The sequence below is a fragment of the Haliotis rubra genome, unplaced genomic scaffold, assembly GCF_003918875.1.
Source record: "Haliotis rubra isolate DU_JTF1 unplaced genomic scaffold, ASM391887v1 Scf342, whole genome shotgun sequence".
NCBI classification, from domain to species: domain Eukaryota; kingdom Metazoa; phylum Mollusca; class Gastropoda; order Lepetellida; family Haliotidae; genus Haliotis; species Haliotis rubra.
Window position 1 is genome coordinate 972,372 of NW_025767016.1, and position 17,395 is coordinate 989,766.

General features: G+C 41.8%; 2 long non-coding RNA genes across 2 annotated transcripts; one reads left to right on the forward strand and one right to left on the reverse strand.

Moving 5' to 3' along the window:
* Positions 1 to 1,141: 1,141 nt before the first annotated feature.
* LOC124284708 lies at positions 1,142 to 10,234 on the reverse strand. Its single transcript, XR_006900631.1, has 3 exons — positions 10,223 to 10,234; positions 9,780 to 9,791; positions 1,142 to 1,244 (listed from the first exon to the last, which is right to left on the reverse strand). It is a non-coding gene; the product is annotated as an uncharacterized LOC124284708 (long non-coding RNA).
* On the forward strand, positions 6,503 to 16,908 carry LOC124284706. The gene is made up of 2 exons (XR_006900623.1): positions 6,503 to 7,225; positions 14,031 to 16,908. It is a non-coding gene; the product is annotated as an uncharacterized LOC124284706 (long non-coding RNA).
* Positions 16,909 to 17,395: the final 487 nt, after the last annotated feature.

Genomic DNA, 17,395 nt, shown 5'->3' on the forward strand with positions numbered 1-17,395 from the left:
CTATTCGTAATGTTTCCCGATTTTACGATTAAACATGCTTTTCTGGATATCCTATTACGCATCTCACTGAACGCCCAGTTAGGCCGATGTGGTTTATTTCGGCATATGCTATTTGCAATAGTGGAAATTTTAGTGATACAGAGTAACAGCCTAAAAACAGTTATTTTTCTATTTCCGACAGTACTTTAGTGCCTCCTCTCCATACCACCCCCACCCCCACCTACCCAGATATATAATGCTATCACAGACTAACCCATATAAACACACAGAGACGCCACACATGCACAGACAGACAGAAAAATGCAAGAACACAAACACAGAGACGGACGGCCACAGCCACACTGAAACACATACACGTACAAACACACACATAATGCATGAAAGTCGTCTACCAAAGCTATCGTATAATATGATGGTTCATCTAGATAATATGGGTAAAATATCTTTGGCATCACATATTAGAAATCTTTTGTGCTCTCATGGATATGGATTTGTATGGATAAGCCAGGGTGTTGGCGATGTCTGTATGTTTTTTGAAAGAATTTCGTGATCGAGCTGAAATATGTTTTATCAGGAATGGCATTTCACTCTAGAAAGTAGCTCTCGTTACGAATTATATAGAACATTTAAAACTCTATTACAACCTGAACTGTATTTGTCCAAACTTACTTTTAAGTGTAACAGAAATATATTTGTCAATATAGGATAGGCTTGTTGGACTTAATGGTAAATAGAGGCAGAAAATTGTCCATCCCAAAATCTGAAAGATCTTGTCCTTTATGTAATTCTTCAGTAGAAGATGAAATACATTTTACTCTTGACTGTCCATTTTATGAAGATTTACGTTACAAGTATATCCGAGAACGTTATCTGTCGGAACCACCACTGATAGCTTTTACAAGTATTTTAACAACTAATAATGAATCCACCCTGCGTAATCTATCTCTCTATGTTAAATGGGGCGGTGGGGTAGCCTAATGGTTAAAGCGTTGGCTCGTCACGCCGAAGACCCGGGTTCGAATCCCCACATGGGCACAATGTGTGAAGCCCATTTCTGGTGTCCCCCGCCGTGATGTTGCTGGAATATTGCTAAAAGCGGCGTAAAACCAAACTCAGTCAGTCTATGTTAAATATGCATATATTTGTCGTAACGAGCACTTACAATTAACCATGTCTTAATGTATGTAACTCGCTTGTATAAGGGCCGGTGGTCTAAAATACATTAAACGATTGTCTTGTCTTGTCTTGTCACACAATCCCAGGCACAACAACACACAGACAGACACGGGCGCACAGACAGGCAGAGAGGCGCACAGTTTTATGCATACACGTGCGGCCCCTTATTGGGATAATAATGCTTTCATTTAGATGTTGTTTATATGTACGTATCCTCAGTGAGAGACCTGTGATCTGAACCATGTTTCCGTTATTACGGTAAACCTTGTATACGACGGCTGCAACAGCAGTATATATGTCCTGTTGTTGACGGACTGGATTACTACCAGGAGTCATGTGACCAAGTTTGTTTACCGACAGCTGCATGACTTTCACACCAAGAAGCGATGTACTAGTTTAACGTTTAAACCTTCGGGTCATATATCTTTGCTTGATAGCCGCTTTCGTGCCTTGTATCAATCGTTGTACTGCTATGCACGTTTTAGTAGGGATGTGCTTTCATAACATACACGTGTTTAGAACCACGCGGATTTACTGTTATACACGTGTTTAGTAGGAACATGTTCTGATGACATTCACGTGTTTCTAACATCTTGTACTGTTATACATGTGCTCGGTACCCACGTGCAATACATGCGCTGTGTACAGACAAGGCTCACTACTGAAAACTGAACAGGCTGTATCGTAAACACAGCTTCCACTCTCAAGTCATTCAAGCATAAGTATTAAAGAAAAACACATCATCATCATTAACTCCTGTCTGTGAGTCACGAGTGAAAACTTGAACGTCTTTAAACGTGTCGTTCTTTTTAATTAATTGATCATATGATAATAACTCACACCCACACCAGTTAGTATGGACCTGGGTGCCGTTGTACAAAGCGATCTTAGCGCTAAGGTGACTGTAACTCCCATACTTCAACATAGACCTAAGGTAGTCTTACCGCTAAGGTTGTTTTGTACAACGGCACCCTGTTCTGCAGCTCACCGGCTGGGTTATCTCCTGGTGGGTGTGCGTGTTGACAGCGTGTAGCCCACTTCCCTATCCTGACACACACTAACTTTGTTACATGTACAGAGACTTAAGCTTGGTGGGGATTATTAAAATAGATCTTTCCGTGAATTGATTACTATCATTAGATTTGATTTAAGATATGGTTGCTTTTGTTAAAGGACGGAATATTCATGTTAGCTTTCAAATCTAGAACAATTGGGGAGGTATTATTAACTTCTGTTTGGGATTCGAGGGTGTTGACGGTTGACATTTGTGTTGCTCAAGGCAAGAAGGGGTTCCATAGTAAACAAAGTTGTATCTCACGTGTGACAGGTTATTGAATATTAATCCATACATGCGAATGTAAAATCAATACTAGCTCGTCTAGGGAGAACATAAAGGTCAGTGACCTTGTGCAGGTGGCAGATTGAACCCGGACTTCACGATACATGTGGCCACAACCAATGCGGGAAACAGACTACATACACTCCCTGTAATGTCCCATACTGCTACCTCCACATACACCCACGCTATATCTTCAGGCTACACACCTATGCTTGTTGTTAAGGGCGACTAAAGTGGTCGGATGGGCTTGGTTCATTCATGCTATCGAGTATAACGATGCACAAGATGTCAGTAACTGGATTGTCTGGTCCAGGCACAATACATTACAGCTGAAATGTTGCTGAGTACTCCATAAAAAAAATAACAACAAAAAGAACCAATTGAAACACACTCATAATGGATGACTGCTGCACTGTAAAACTGATGTGCTGAATGTAACTGTCCCTTTAGTTACCAACAAACACTGATAATGGATGACTGCTGCACTGTAAAACTGATGTGCTGAATGTAACTGTCCCTTTAGTTACCAACAAACACTGATAAAGTGAACAAGCAAACAAATCTTTGTTTATATTTCATTCTTGATCGGATCTTGGTTTAAGTAAATATGTATAATGAGTCAGTGTAGATTTCAGTTAATATATAAATATAAATATTTCCTGAAAATGTCAGCTGATGTACACAATCCCTGACGGAATCAGTAAATATTCATAATCACTGGAAAAAGTCAGTAAATATACATATTTACTAATTATACATATTTACTGTCACAATATAACCCGATGTACCTGCATATACGTAAAGGCAGCATCGTGTTAGTCGTTTTTGTTCTTAAATAAGGTAGTAATCTTGGGGTGGGGGATGGTGTAATATTAGTTATTCGCGAGGGTGTTGTTGAAGTCCAGCCCCTCGTTGTCTCATCTACGTGGGTCGTTTCAAGTCGAAGGAAACTGTGTGATATATGATTATATAATTCGGAAACAGAATATGTGCTGTAACACATTACCGGGACAATACCTCTACATTGGAAACTGCAGGCGTCTGTGGGGGAATAAAGGGCTTTTAACACACACCGACAACATAACTAATGTGATCAATAGTTGCCGTGTCCACGTAGAATAAGTTTTCGTGATACTTACCTACCTGGGTCGTCTTGACCTATTGATTTTCACCACGTACGTGACAGCGTGACATGTTCGTATGGCGGACGTGACAGCTCGCTACTGTGATTGTTCACTCATTGTGGAGACCGGAGCATGAGGGTGGGAAATGTGCGAGAATGTAAGAGAAGCTTGGGTACAGAATGTGTGGTTGGGTCGGGGTAGGAGGTTAGGGAGCCAGGGTACAAAATGTCTAGGTAGGGTGGGAAGGAGACATCACGTGTGCATGTGTGTGTGCGTGCGTATGTACGTGTATGCGAGTGTGTGTGTGTGTGTGTGTGTGTGTGTGGGTGGGGATGGGTGGGGTGGGGATAGGGAAACTGGGGCACAGTGTGTGTGTGCGTGCGTGCGTGCGTGCGTCCGAAAGGAATAGAGAAACTGGGGCACAGTGTGTGTGTCTTTGTGCGTCTGTGCGTGCGCGCAATGGGGATAGGGGGATTGGGGTACAGAATGCATCGGTAAGGAGATCGCAATGGAGATCACTTCATGCATTTTATGACAGTGATATCGTTTAAGACATATGTCGCCCAGATCTATTAAAAGTTGTTTTAAAATGGGCGGAAATACAAACTACTGAAAGTGTTGAGTTTAAATTTCCGTGATTCGGCTGATTTTCTCATAAAATGGCTGGGTTTAATACGGAGGGGAGCAGGGGTGGTAGATTTTTGGTTAACATATATAAACATATGCACTGAAAATATAGTGTGTGTGTGTGCGTGTATGCGTGCGTGCGTGCGTGTGTCTGTGTGTACCTGTGTGTGTGTGCGTGTGTATGTATGCTCTCGTTAATGCAGAGCTGATAATGATATGGTTTTATTCGCATAAAGGTCACTCACAGATATACTGAATATGTATACAGATGGTACATGAAACATTCATAATAATTCAGAAAATTATTAATAATAATAGTGTCGTAGTGTTAGGTTGTCTTGAACCATAGCTTTATGTAAGTAATCGAGTCTTGACAATCCAGTGATCAACAGCATGAGCATCGATCTACACAATTGGGATACGATGACATGTGTCAACCAAGTCAGCGAGCCTGACCACCCGATCCTGTTAGTCGCCACTTACGACAATCATGGGTTGCTGAAGATCAATTCTAACCCGGGTATTCAAGGAAGTTTCTACTATATACATACCGACCATGTAACCAGTGGCTGAAATAATTTGCTGTTTAAAACATAAAAAGGACAAAAAATGAGAAACAACATTGAAATATAAAGAAAACTGTATACCTATGAACAGTAACTGCTAAACATGGCGACATTTCGAAGTCGCAATCATTTATAGGGAGCAGCATAGAAATAGGTTACCGCAGCTAATATTCTAGTATTGAACATTACGGGTGGCAACTTTGTTTTGTTTATGAACAACACTGAGAACAAATTTGACAAGGTCAGCTTGATGAAAGAAATGTATGTTGACGTGTGTTCGTCACGTGACAGCTTTTCTTCACCTGCTGTTTGTTACAACATAAAGAACTACAGCACGAGGTCCACCTGCATATAGACGGGACAGGTGACTATACAAATATACTCACCCACTCACGACTACCGTATTATCTCGTGTTAGCGTTCAGTGACATTAGTGCATATTTCTTACGACGTGGACACAAATTAGCAAACATCCTCGTACTTGCCCGTAACTTCATCTTGACTCACAGTTTTTTCAAGTTTAGTGCATGTACAGAAATACCGTTAATGTTAATAATTATTATGTGATATACGGTACAATAGCCCCTTCGTGCAGCTGAAGTGATTTACATACGGAAGTCGTTGTGAAGACGGGAATTTCTCACGGATAGACAGACTACGTCACCTATTAATGCGCCTGACATTGTGTAAGGTATAGTTTCACATGTTGATTGCTTGAACGCACTCCGTCTACCCGCCATCAAACAGCCGACCCCTCCAGCTGACAACTTTACACCCATATACTGCTGCTGACACAATCTCAGTAATGACTCCGGTCAATTATCTCGGCTTGTTTGTTCAAATATCGTGGATGTATTGCTCCAGTGTTTGCAGACATTAATGTGACTGGCGGTGTTCGGGGGTCAGTCACATACAGCAATGGAGGCCGAGTCTGACGGGTGATCGTGCGTGGGGGCCATGATCACTGTGCCTCTCGTGCTGAACCTATTGGCCACCCGGTGTCTTCTCTCAATAATCCTTTGTTTTGTATTCTCTCAAACCGGCAAATTTGGACGTTATGTATTCTCTAACAGACACACGGTGTCAGGTGCGTGCGAGTGCGTACGTGCGTGTGTGTGCGTGCATGCGTGCGTGTTAGTGAGCGAATATCACTCTGACCAGTCAGTTATGACACCACGTTCATATTACAGGCAGATATGCGTCAGTGAATATTGTTTTCAGCTGCAGTAAACGAAATTCTAGTTAAACCTGTGTCTGGGGTTGTGGGGTAGCCTTATGGTTAAATCGTCCGCCCGTCACACTGAAGTCCCGGGTTCGATTCCCCACATGGGTACAATGTGTGAAGTCGATTTCGGGTGTTCCGCGCCGTGATATCGCTTGAATATTGCTAAAAGCGGCGTAAAACCCAATTCACTCAAACCAACGTCATCCTGTAACATATGTTATACTTGGGATTACACTTTCTTAGTGAAGTAAAAATTTAGTACTTTTCGAGTTCAGTCGACTGGAAGTCACGGTGGCTGAACGGGTTAGGCGGCTGACTTTGTGTGCTGGCGATTAGGTGCCTGACTCTGAGGGTGTGGGTTCGAATCCCGGATGGGACTGAACTAAAAAATTACTAGAATTTGTACTTTACTAAGAAAGTGTAATCCCAAATATAACATATGCTACATTTGACCACTTTCTAAAATGGCATAATCATAATGTCATCCCCTGTACTTGACCGAGTGTGACCCAAGGTTGAACCAGTGAGCGGCTGCATGAACGACGACATCGTCATTGTACGATGACGACACATCACTCATTAGCAGGGTTGGGCCTACAGGGGTATATGGTGCTTCGACAGCCCCTCGGGGTCACACCTACATGCCGGCACAGGGGTGTTACTATGGCGTTACTTGATATCGATATCGATCAGTGAACCAGGTACCCGAACATCGATTTAAATATTTTGGCCATTTTCACCTCTCCGTGTGTCTAATGTCGACCGTGTTTGTCATGTATTTTGACGACTGGGAAGCTCTTTGAATGCTCTGACCTAGGAGTTGAAACATTCGCCGTCTTTGTCTGCACAGTTCGCAATATTACACAGTATGCGGCGAAGTCTGCCATCAAGCATTATCATATTAGTCACGCAGTCATTCAAACTACTCGTCAGTCGGGGAATCGATTCAACACAGGCCGACCGCCAAACAAAGACCTGCTACCCCTATAAGGCAAAGTGGCTCCGCCCATCACGCATGGCCGTCGCTAACCCGCAGAGTAGAAGGTAGAGACGCGACTGCTGGAGACTACACTAACATCACGGACAGGGGTGGTCACCTTCTGGCCGGACACACAAGCACAGTTTCACACCGGAGACGGATACTTTTCACAAGCAGCAATTTAGTGGGGTAAATTTGTGATTTTCTTTAATCTTCATTGTTTGTTATCGGTTGCCATATAAGCGTTCAGCTGCAGTGGTGAGATCGATGTTGATTTGGGTAGTTGCCAGTGATTGAGGTTGTCGATTAAGACGGGTGTAGTGACTGTGTATCAGCTATCGCCTTGTGGTGACACTGTACCCTCATTACACATTCAGTCGCAACCAACCATACACTTTAAATTATACACTTGCAGATTTACTGAGAACATAACCGAACTCCCGAACTTGTAGAGAATGTAGCGATGATGACAGTCAAACCCCTCGTGTTTCGTGCTTGTATTACGGTATTTTGGAGGGTCAACCACGTCTCTGGTTAGTCAGTATTTAGTAATAATGTTTATTTTTCATATTTCAAGAAAATGCTGTAAACATGGTATGAAATCTTTTTAACGTGTCAACACATAGATGTGAACATGGAGTTATATTGTATAACGTTACAACCGATGGGTGATTTACGCTGCTGGTCGAGGCTTATGTGTGTTAGGCCAACTGACAGCCGAGCTCTACCACACACCCGAGCAGACAGGAAATCTTCTTACCCCGATATTAACACGCGATCAGTAGTGAGTGTAAGCCGGTAGACGCCTCGAGACCTTAGCTGTAACGCTGTAATATGTTAACCTGAGAGTACAGGCGCTTGTCATGGTCGGATAACAGCTCGTTAATCCTATTAGAACCCAGTCAGATATATATTAATGTCTTAAAGACTGCTAATCCTTTTGTTCATAATCCTTTTTATTGCGTAATGTAATAATGAATTAATTTAACAGTCACTGTTCCGATGTTTTAATTCAAGTGACATTAAGAGTATCTACCTCAAATGTTTCCTTACCAACGATCTTTGGTAGTTGTGTTTTGTGAGATGTGAATGTGGTGTTTGTGTTGATGTGTTTTGTGGAGCTTTAACAAAACACCTTTCACAAGTAGGTGCCGTTTCAGTGAAGGTATTGAAATACACATGACACAGATCTGACACAGTTTACTGTTGTTGTGAGTATGTCAGCAAACATGACATCAACCCTGGTGGGTCTTAGCTGAGTCGAATCTCGCTATTGATGAACAGAACACTATTCACAGCTCACTGGCGTTTGCACAACGCATTGACAGGTTTAAAACCAACCCTGCTAAACAAGTTGTAGAAGTCGCCCTATACGACTTGTTGGCGCTCGTTACTTCCGCGTCTGGGTGTACCGCAAGAGGTAACACATCATCTGTGTTTGTGGTGTGTCCCTTGTGCTATAGTTGTCTGTGAAGACAGGCCTTTGTCATCCTTGTGTTCAGAGAACACTGGTCTCTAATGACTCACCCCCACCCGAGTGGCGGACTCCGTCCTGATAAACTGTGTCCGATGAAGCACAACGGGGTGATCAACCATGTCTGGGGTGTCTCGGTGTATCTGCTATTGCACAAACACTAGCATATGGTTGCGTGGGGATGTTGGCTGTGTGAAGACTCTTGGTTGTAAGAAGACTCTCTGTTGTATGAGTTTTGGTTGTATTAAGAGTCTTGGTTGTATTGAGACTGTCGGTTGTATTAAGACTCTTGGTTGTCTGTGGGTGTTGATTGTGTTCTGATGCTTGGTTGTGATGAGACTTGGTTGTGTGTGGCTGCTTGTTTCAAGCCCCTGGTTGTAGGTGGTATGGCCCTGGAGTTTGACAGCGGGTCCAATTAGAGCTCCGTTACAGCACAACAATGCAACTACCGTCCCATCTGTCACGTGTTGATGGATGGTTACAGAATCTGTGTTGTCAAGAGGATAGAATTACTCAATTCTGAAGTAATTAGCCTCATCAGAAATGATGACGTTGACTCATTCTGATTTCCCCCATCTCAGATAAAGCGAAATACTTTCCCACTTGATTGGTTGCCCATCAGTTTCCTTGTCCGACAGTCTGGTCTTCTGGTGAGGAGACAAAGGACAAGAAGGCAGAAGACATAGCAACGTCCTGCCCCAACGGCGATAAGAATTATTCACTATGAAAATGAAGGATTCTCCTTGGAAATTATATTGTCAGAACATCCGTATTATGACATACAATATGATAGATTCCCCATGTGTGAAACCCTGTACGTAAGATTCCCAAAGTGTGACAGTTTCTATGTAAGATTTCCAAAGTGTGAGTATGTAAGCCCACTTCAAACACAGAATATTCATATTTACCATCGTTTCTAATCGTAGAATATTTGTAGTTTTTTTAAATGGCTAACATTACTTACAATCGCTAGCAGCTGAAGGGATGGTATAAATCCAGCTAGAGAACCGTGCAGGAAGGAGAAGTATTGTCAGTCCCCACGGTCCATAGTATGGTGACCTAACTTCCGTTGCTAGCGACCTCTTGCCACATTTTATCTCGCATCGTTAATTGTTAGTGTATGATTTTAATTTTGTTTGATCTAGTTTTAACACATCTGTGATAATCTAGTAATTTTACTGTCCTTCGTTGACAGGGTTTTGTAAATTACATATATACTGATGTAAAAAAGAAAGTGCACACCTGGTGTTTTGAGACTATCAACAAAACGTACATATTTTGCTAGTAATGTTCCAATTGGGTACTATATACTAGTATATGGTGTTATTGCAACACGTACACAATGTTTGTGAAATGTGAGTCACAATCAAAACACTTTTCTAAATACTACGCTGTTTTTAGGAAAACATTTTACCAAAGCATCAGGTGTGTACTTTCTTTTGTACGTCAGTATATTTATCATCAATTTAGACTGACTGACTGAGTTTAGTTTTACGCCGCTTTTAGCAATATTCAGCAATATCACGGCGGGGGACACCAGAAATGGGCTTAACACATTGTGCCCATGTGGGGAATCGAACCCGGGTATTCGGCGTGAGGAGCCAACGCTTTAACCACTAGGCTACCCCACCGCCCCCATCAATTTAGAACTAGTTTTAGTCACGATATGGCTGAAGTATTGCCGATGTGACTTAAAATCTTAACTCACTCACTCACCCACTCCAAAGTGTGACAGTCTCTATGTAAGATTCCCAAAGTGTGATATCCTGTGTGTAAGATTCTCCATGTGTGTCAGACTGAATTGGACTCCAGGTGTTTGAGAAAATGGTAAAAATATCTTGCGCTACAGGTGGCATTTTCCATCACACATTTTGTTTTATAAATAGTAAGTATTTAATTATTATAAACACAGGTTTAGAGAATAACACATACTGTTCAGTGGATGTCACATGTTTGTAGATATCTAGCCAATTGCGGATGCTTTTACATCAAGATTGTAAAACGTTGTCATGAGCAAACAACGTACTTCGGAGTGCTCACGTGCTCTGGTTACTTGGAGTGTCCATTGTATATGTTATACCTGCATATACACACCTCTTTTCAAGTTAAATAACACTACATATTGCCAATGGAATGGATGTGACAATCACGTTTTAGGGCACGTTTACTTACTTCATCATATGACGTTAAGAGGATAGTGTACTGCAGATTTTGACAAAATCAAGGTAAGATATTTCTGTAACTTCTAAAATGTGATTTGCTCTTACATACAATCCCTATATAAGACATTGTACTGGTTTATCAGTTGCTAAAAACATACAATCTTGTGCTAATTCCATATATTAGGCTTAATCTCAAGAATTAGGGCTGTATCTCATACCAACAGTCTTTCATTCCGTACCGATACCTGTGTACATAACAAACAAGAACAGTTACCAGAGTTATGTGTATTCTGTATCAGAACAATCCATAATGAACCACCTATCATCTGTTGTACTTTCCATGTCATTTATTAAAGTGGAGAACGGGAGGGTGTGGAATGATTTCCTTGGCGTACACCTCAAAATCCTGGAACGATTGGTATAACGCTTGATTTAATGTTACAATTATATAGTTGTTCAACTACCTAAAGACATTTACGCTTGGTCGTTCTAAGGTTAGGGATTTAATAGACTCTCCAACAATTCGTAAATTTAGAATGTGTCTTACTTATCTTGCAGGTACAAGTGTTAATAGTGTGAACAGGTACTCGATAACTTGAGATCAAATTATTAAATATGCCTCACTAAAGAGTCATGTCTAAATTCATCAATTTCTGATGATATATGTCGTTAGAACTTTTCATTATCTTCTAATATATAGTTTTTTTCAGAAAAGCGTTGCCATTAATTAGTTGTTTGGCTTTGTGGCTTTCATTAGTTTGTTGGGTTGTGAAGAAAGTATACAACTCCGATATCCAATATGGACTTTAGTGGTAAGTCTATTTTATTGGTTTCAAAGATTTCAAAATTGCTTCAGGCAAATATTTTTGTTGGCCAATAAACATGAATGTGTGAACATAGTTGGTGTTCAGAGAAATACCCCTGCTTAGATGATATGTTATATGTGCTACGTGCAATTTGTCATGTCATGACATTTGACATATGTAGTTTGTGAAAGGGAAACTGAAGCCAGTGTCGGACTAGTCTGGCCATTAAATAACAACCTTCCAGATATGTATATGACAAACATTTAACATAACAAACAAATACTGCTCGGAAGGGAGACTGCTGCTATGTACTCTTAACCTATGGGATCACTTGGCTAACCGCATGTACACACACGCGCACGCATGCACGGACGCGCGTGCTCTTTCTATGAATAATTTATCACGTTGGTCCTTTTATTCATTTACACGATGTGTTTTTGAAGGGAAATGATTTTGAATCCACATTTCAGTTATTAAGCAATAGTTTTCTCGGATTTCATGCGAATCGTTCATTTAATCACAAATTCAATACGAGGTAGATAGGGGATAGAGGATGAACTTGTTTAAAAACATCAAGTAAGTCAAATGTTCCTTATAAACGAAACTAATGAGATCGAGGATGTGTGATCCCAGTTGTTTGTAAATATACATCCCTCGCAGTCATTGCTGATGTTTGAACAGATCTATGTCAGCAGGTGGCAGTGTTTACTGCTGTGCCATCTTATGTAAATAGGAGTCAATGCCCTCGCCACATTCTACTTGTTGATAGAATCTTGCAGACAACACAGCGAGCAATAACACATTCAATCTGAGATATATATGTATTCATAAACTGCTTGTAGATATTCCGGATGGGTTATGATTATGGAGAGACTTTGTCGCTTTTATTTATGGATATTTTCGCACTGTCACGGTGTTCTATGGGACATATAATCTTATAAATACTACCCCCTCTACTGCTCTAAATATAGAGGTGTTATTGAACACGGACCATGTGGCTCCGAGGACCTGTATGCTTGTGTCCATGGTTGGCGGTGTGGTCGTATATTGTTGCTGTGGAGCACACACACAGGGACGCGAGCCGTCATATGATTTATTCATGTTAAGAGAGGGTAGACATTAGACAGGGGAAAACATAACCTATAAAGTGTAGTACTGACACTTAATAACGACAGGAATATCTTGGATGGATGGTATTGGGAACCCTTTGTGAGAGGTAATAAATATTTCAGATACAGTAAATTTATAGAGTATCGTATACATGTATGTGTGTATGTGTGTATGTGTGTATGTGTGTGTGATATCTGTTTGCTATGTACACTGTTATCTTGCAGTATAATCTGTTGGTTCCTTTGTTTTACACGCAGGATGTATTTATAACACATAAAGATACATGCACTTGTAAACACGCACTCTCAGCCTTCCCTTACGTGCGCGCCCCACGCTGACACCAACATCGCCAATGCGGGTACTCGCGTCACCAACAACACCAGTGCGGGTACTCGCGACACCAATAACTAAAGAGCGGGTACCTTCATTCGATAGTGTATTTAAGTACCAATCGCATGTCCCCAAACATACCCTTTCTTTGACATGATGATTACCACAAATAGTGCCATTTCATTTTTATCTGAAGTTTTAAATGGGTTCTTGTTTCTCCACTTTATTCGACGTCTGCTTGTAAATGTCCGTACAGTTTGCTTGGATACTGGACAGAAACATGTACTATACACAAGATCTGTGACAAAAACCTGCTTCTTACCACGATGACATTACCCCTTATCGAAGTTTGTATTGATTGATACTTTCAATATAGACCCAATATAGGGGGTGCACAGTTCATTTTCACGCGTTTTCACGAGTGTTTCAATGGTCATTTAACAAACTTTCAGGACAAGAGGGGGATCTGCTTATGCTGAGATGTGTATTGCTTCACAGGATGCCTTGTCGTATTTTTAGATCTGACATTGACGTAAGAGTCACGTGTAATCGTGGGGTGACAGTTCTTACACGTGATGATTCTGCCACGCCGTTAGCACTCAACGGGTCCAAAGTTCTCAATTATACACCTGGTTAAGGAATACATTCTACGACTGTCAATGTGCAGTTTGTTTGATCCACAGTTGTAGGAGAGGGTTGGTCATCGGACAGGGATCCACAGGTCCAATGGCCGTACTGTCATCAAAGGTGCATCTTCACAGCACCTGGTAACCCGAAAGAGGTGGCAATATTCACAGTGTTTACCCTTAACCCTGAAAAACTGCAGGCCCAAAGGACCGAGAGCCATAAAAAGTTGCGGGTCCTGATCTGAATGTGTAGGCCCTATATGGAAATAATATACTCTTACTTATTAGGAATGAAAAAGCTGTCGGCCATAAGGGCCTGCAAAAAGCAAAAGTTGTGAGTCTGAGTGGTTTTCAGTCGGCTTCGGGCCTAAGACCGACGTTAACTTAAACGCTGAATATTCAGATACTTATGGCTAACCTTTTCATGAAATACTGCACGTAAATGATATTTATAAATACGTGTAAAATGTTGTGTCTGTATTTCAGGACCCACAGGAGCTGTTTAACCAGGGTCGGCCACAGCTGAACGGCCTCCACATTGACAAGTATCAACACAAAGTGACTCTTACGTAATGACAATGGCACATACTGCTACATGAATGGTGGCAATCAATAGCAGCTGGCTGTCGACTCGTCATCAGTATTTGTAGACTGATCACTTACAGGAAACAGTAAAGGTCTACAGTAGAAGTCTGTCTGGCAGAAACCAGCGGTTTGGAGACGTGCTGCAGTGTTCTGACAAGATGTCTTTCCTAACAAACATTTTTAAAAAGAAGTCGAAGAGTGATGAGAAGAGAGAGGAAGAGCCCCAGGACCCAGAACAGAAGGATAGGAGACTAAAGAAGCAGCTGTCCATCTCCAGGTCAGGGCGGTTCAAACAGAAGAACCGCCAGCGAGGGGGCGTGGCCGACAGACCGGATCTGTTCATTCAGAGGGATGAAGAAAGTAAATCAGATTCGAGATCTCAGACAGGCACGTCCAACTCCCCCGGTAACAGCTGCAGGGAGGTAAACGGAACTATCATCCCGGGTGGCGTCAGGTTAAACGAGCAAGTGGCGTCATGACCTGGGATTAAGGTCAAGGTCGAGTTTCAGTTCGGACATTCTACAGACTCTTCATGCGCCGATTATGATTACTGCAAAGGTCGAAGTTTGGACTATGAGAATGAGATGTGATTTGTACTTGGCCTCTGTGACGTAATCAGGACTGTTGTTGGTTGTTACCATGTACGGCGTTGTGAAATATGGATAATTGTCAACATGAAAACCCCTGAAATTCAACGACCAATGAAAGTGTGGATTGGAGTGCAATGATTATGGATATAGCAATAGCTTACTTTGTCTGCTTGGCGCGTGAAGTCGCCCACAGCCCCGTCGGCCTGATCTCTGATCCATCCGTGATACCGTGTCTTCCAGACGTGACGGAGGAAGGTTTGTTTCCTCCTCGGCAGATGTGGGCGACACCTAGCGGCAGTAGTGACTGTTCGGAGGCCCCGTGCCCGCTGGAACTGCTTGTTTAATGACTTTCTAACTTGTCGCTCCTGGGAAATGTTCATGAGTGTTTGTGTAAATAGAATTATTTGAATAGTATTTACATATCAGTATACGGACAGATTGTGACTGGGAAACTGATTGTTACATGATTATGTTACTAGTTTAAACGTTCCTTTACGTTGCAATTTCTCACATTTTTGCCCATGCATAATCTGTCACTGAAAAAGTGCGAAATCATTTTCCCTTTCTTTGAAAAAAAAATTGTTACATAAACATTGAAGCAAAAAAAGAAACCCAAACAAAAACAAACATATTAACTACCCCGCAAAAAATGTACTTGTTACCAAAACATCGTTTTTGTGAGTTAATTCAAAGTTGTCTCCAGAACGTTCCGGGGAACATTTGATTGTTACATGACCAGTCCAGTTGTGGTTGACGCCAGTTTCCGGGCCGGTGTACATATAAATCTGCTGTATGTTATAGTCAGTATTGTCTCCAGACCTTTCTTGTGATGTAAATGAATGAGATTTGTAGATATATCTAATAGACTGAATGTTGTCCCCCGGGTAGACAGAGTGTTCCTCACAGCGAAACCTCGTTAATCTGGACGCTAAGGTACCAGGTAAATCACCTGCATGATCATGCAGGAAGCGCTGTCACTCTCTCACTCACACAGACACACACAGACACACACAGACACAGACACACACACGCGCACGCACGCACGCAGGCACACACGCACGCGAACAAACGCACACACACATACACGCGCGCACACACACACCACACGCACATACACTGGATTAACGGGCTCCGAAATAACGAGGTTTACCTGTGTGTTATCTAATTCTGTGGCTGTTAAATAGATCGGATTATGAGGGGCAAAGCTTTCACATTTATTCCGGATAATAACTGATGTTGGCGTCCAACCACGTGCTGTCTTTACGGAGATCAGGTTTCTGCAGGCTGCCCGGCAGTGATTGCTTTTGTATACATGTGGCATGGTCATACTTTCTCACGTTTAGCTTTTGTAATATTTATTTTTTATTCAAAAGAAAGTATTTTGTTGTTTACTATAGTGCCTTGAAATAGTTATGCGCTCGCACACCCACCCAGACAGACACGCGCAGGCATGCGCGCGCGCACGCACGCAAGCACACAGACACACAGGGAGACAGGCAGACAGACACACACTTTCTCGCTCGCTATCACAGTTTCTCACACACATACACACGAATGTTTACAATGTATATTTGGACAATTCATCATGTTCTCCACTATGTCTCTATCACCTGTTTTGCTGTTTTGCTGTTTAGCTGAAGCAATAGGAACATTTGACATATGTTTAACACATACATCCACCTAGACAGACACAGTACAAGTTGTCATACACAGTATTTAGTATTTGTTGGTCCATGTTCAACAGTGCTTACTGCCTCACAGATTAGCTCGTAGACTAAGTATGTTTATTTTGTTTGTTGTCTGAGAATGCAGGTACAAGTATACAAAACAACTCATGTAGTTGCCATACCACTGCATAACTAGCCCATGGAAATCTGCCACCTGAACATGGGAACGTGTCGGACTAACTGCTGGATATGTCGAACTACTTACTCGAATTGTCGAACTGATTGTTTGCTCGCTATGTCAGTGTTTTGTTCGGTATGTCTTATCTGATGTTTTGTCGGAGGTTGCTCTAAACGTTACGTTTCTTCTCCGACTGGCTTTTGTTGGACATGTCGGACTTGCCAATATGGAGTCGTACCGGATTGCGGCCAACGTATGTAGGTCAGTCACTAGTACAGACATAGTGCGAGACAGCGTGTGCCTTATACGTCACTTAATTTAATGTATAAAGTTTTGGATCATTATACATGTGTTGATATTTTTTCCTAAGTTGGTATAAAGATCTTACTTTAGAACCACGTGACAATTTAGGTTCATTTGAACACAGGTGATGGTGCAGTCATATGATGACAGGTGATGAGGCAGTCATATGATGACAGGTGATGGTGTAGTCATATGATCACAGGTGATGGTGCAGTCATATGATCACAACCCTTGTCTGTGTTGATTCACCGATGTCTGTATTCAGATCGTGATAGCTAAGAACTGCACTCTGCATTCAGATCGTGATAGCGAAGAACTGCTGTCTGTATTCAGATATCGAAGGACTGCAGTCTGTATTGAGATCGTGATAGCGAAGAACTGCAGTCTGTATTCAGATAGCGAAGGACTGCAGTCTGTATTGAGATCGTGATAGCGAAGAACTGCAGTCTGTATTCAGATCGTGATAGCAAAGAACTGCAGTCCGTATTCAGATCGTGATAGCGAAGAACTGCTGTCTGTATTCAGATA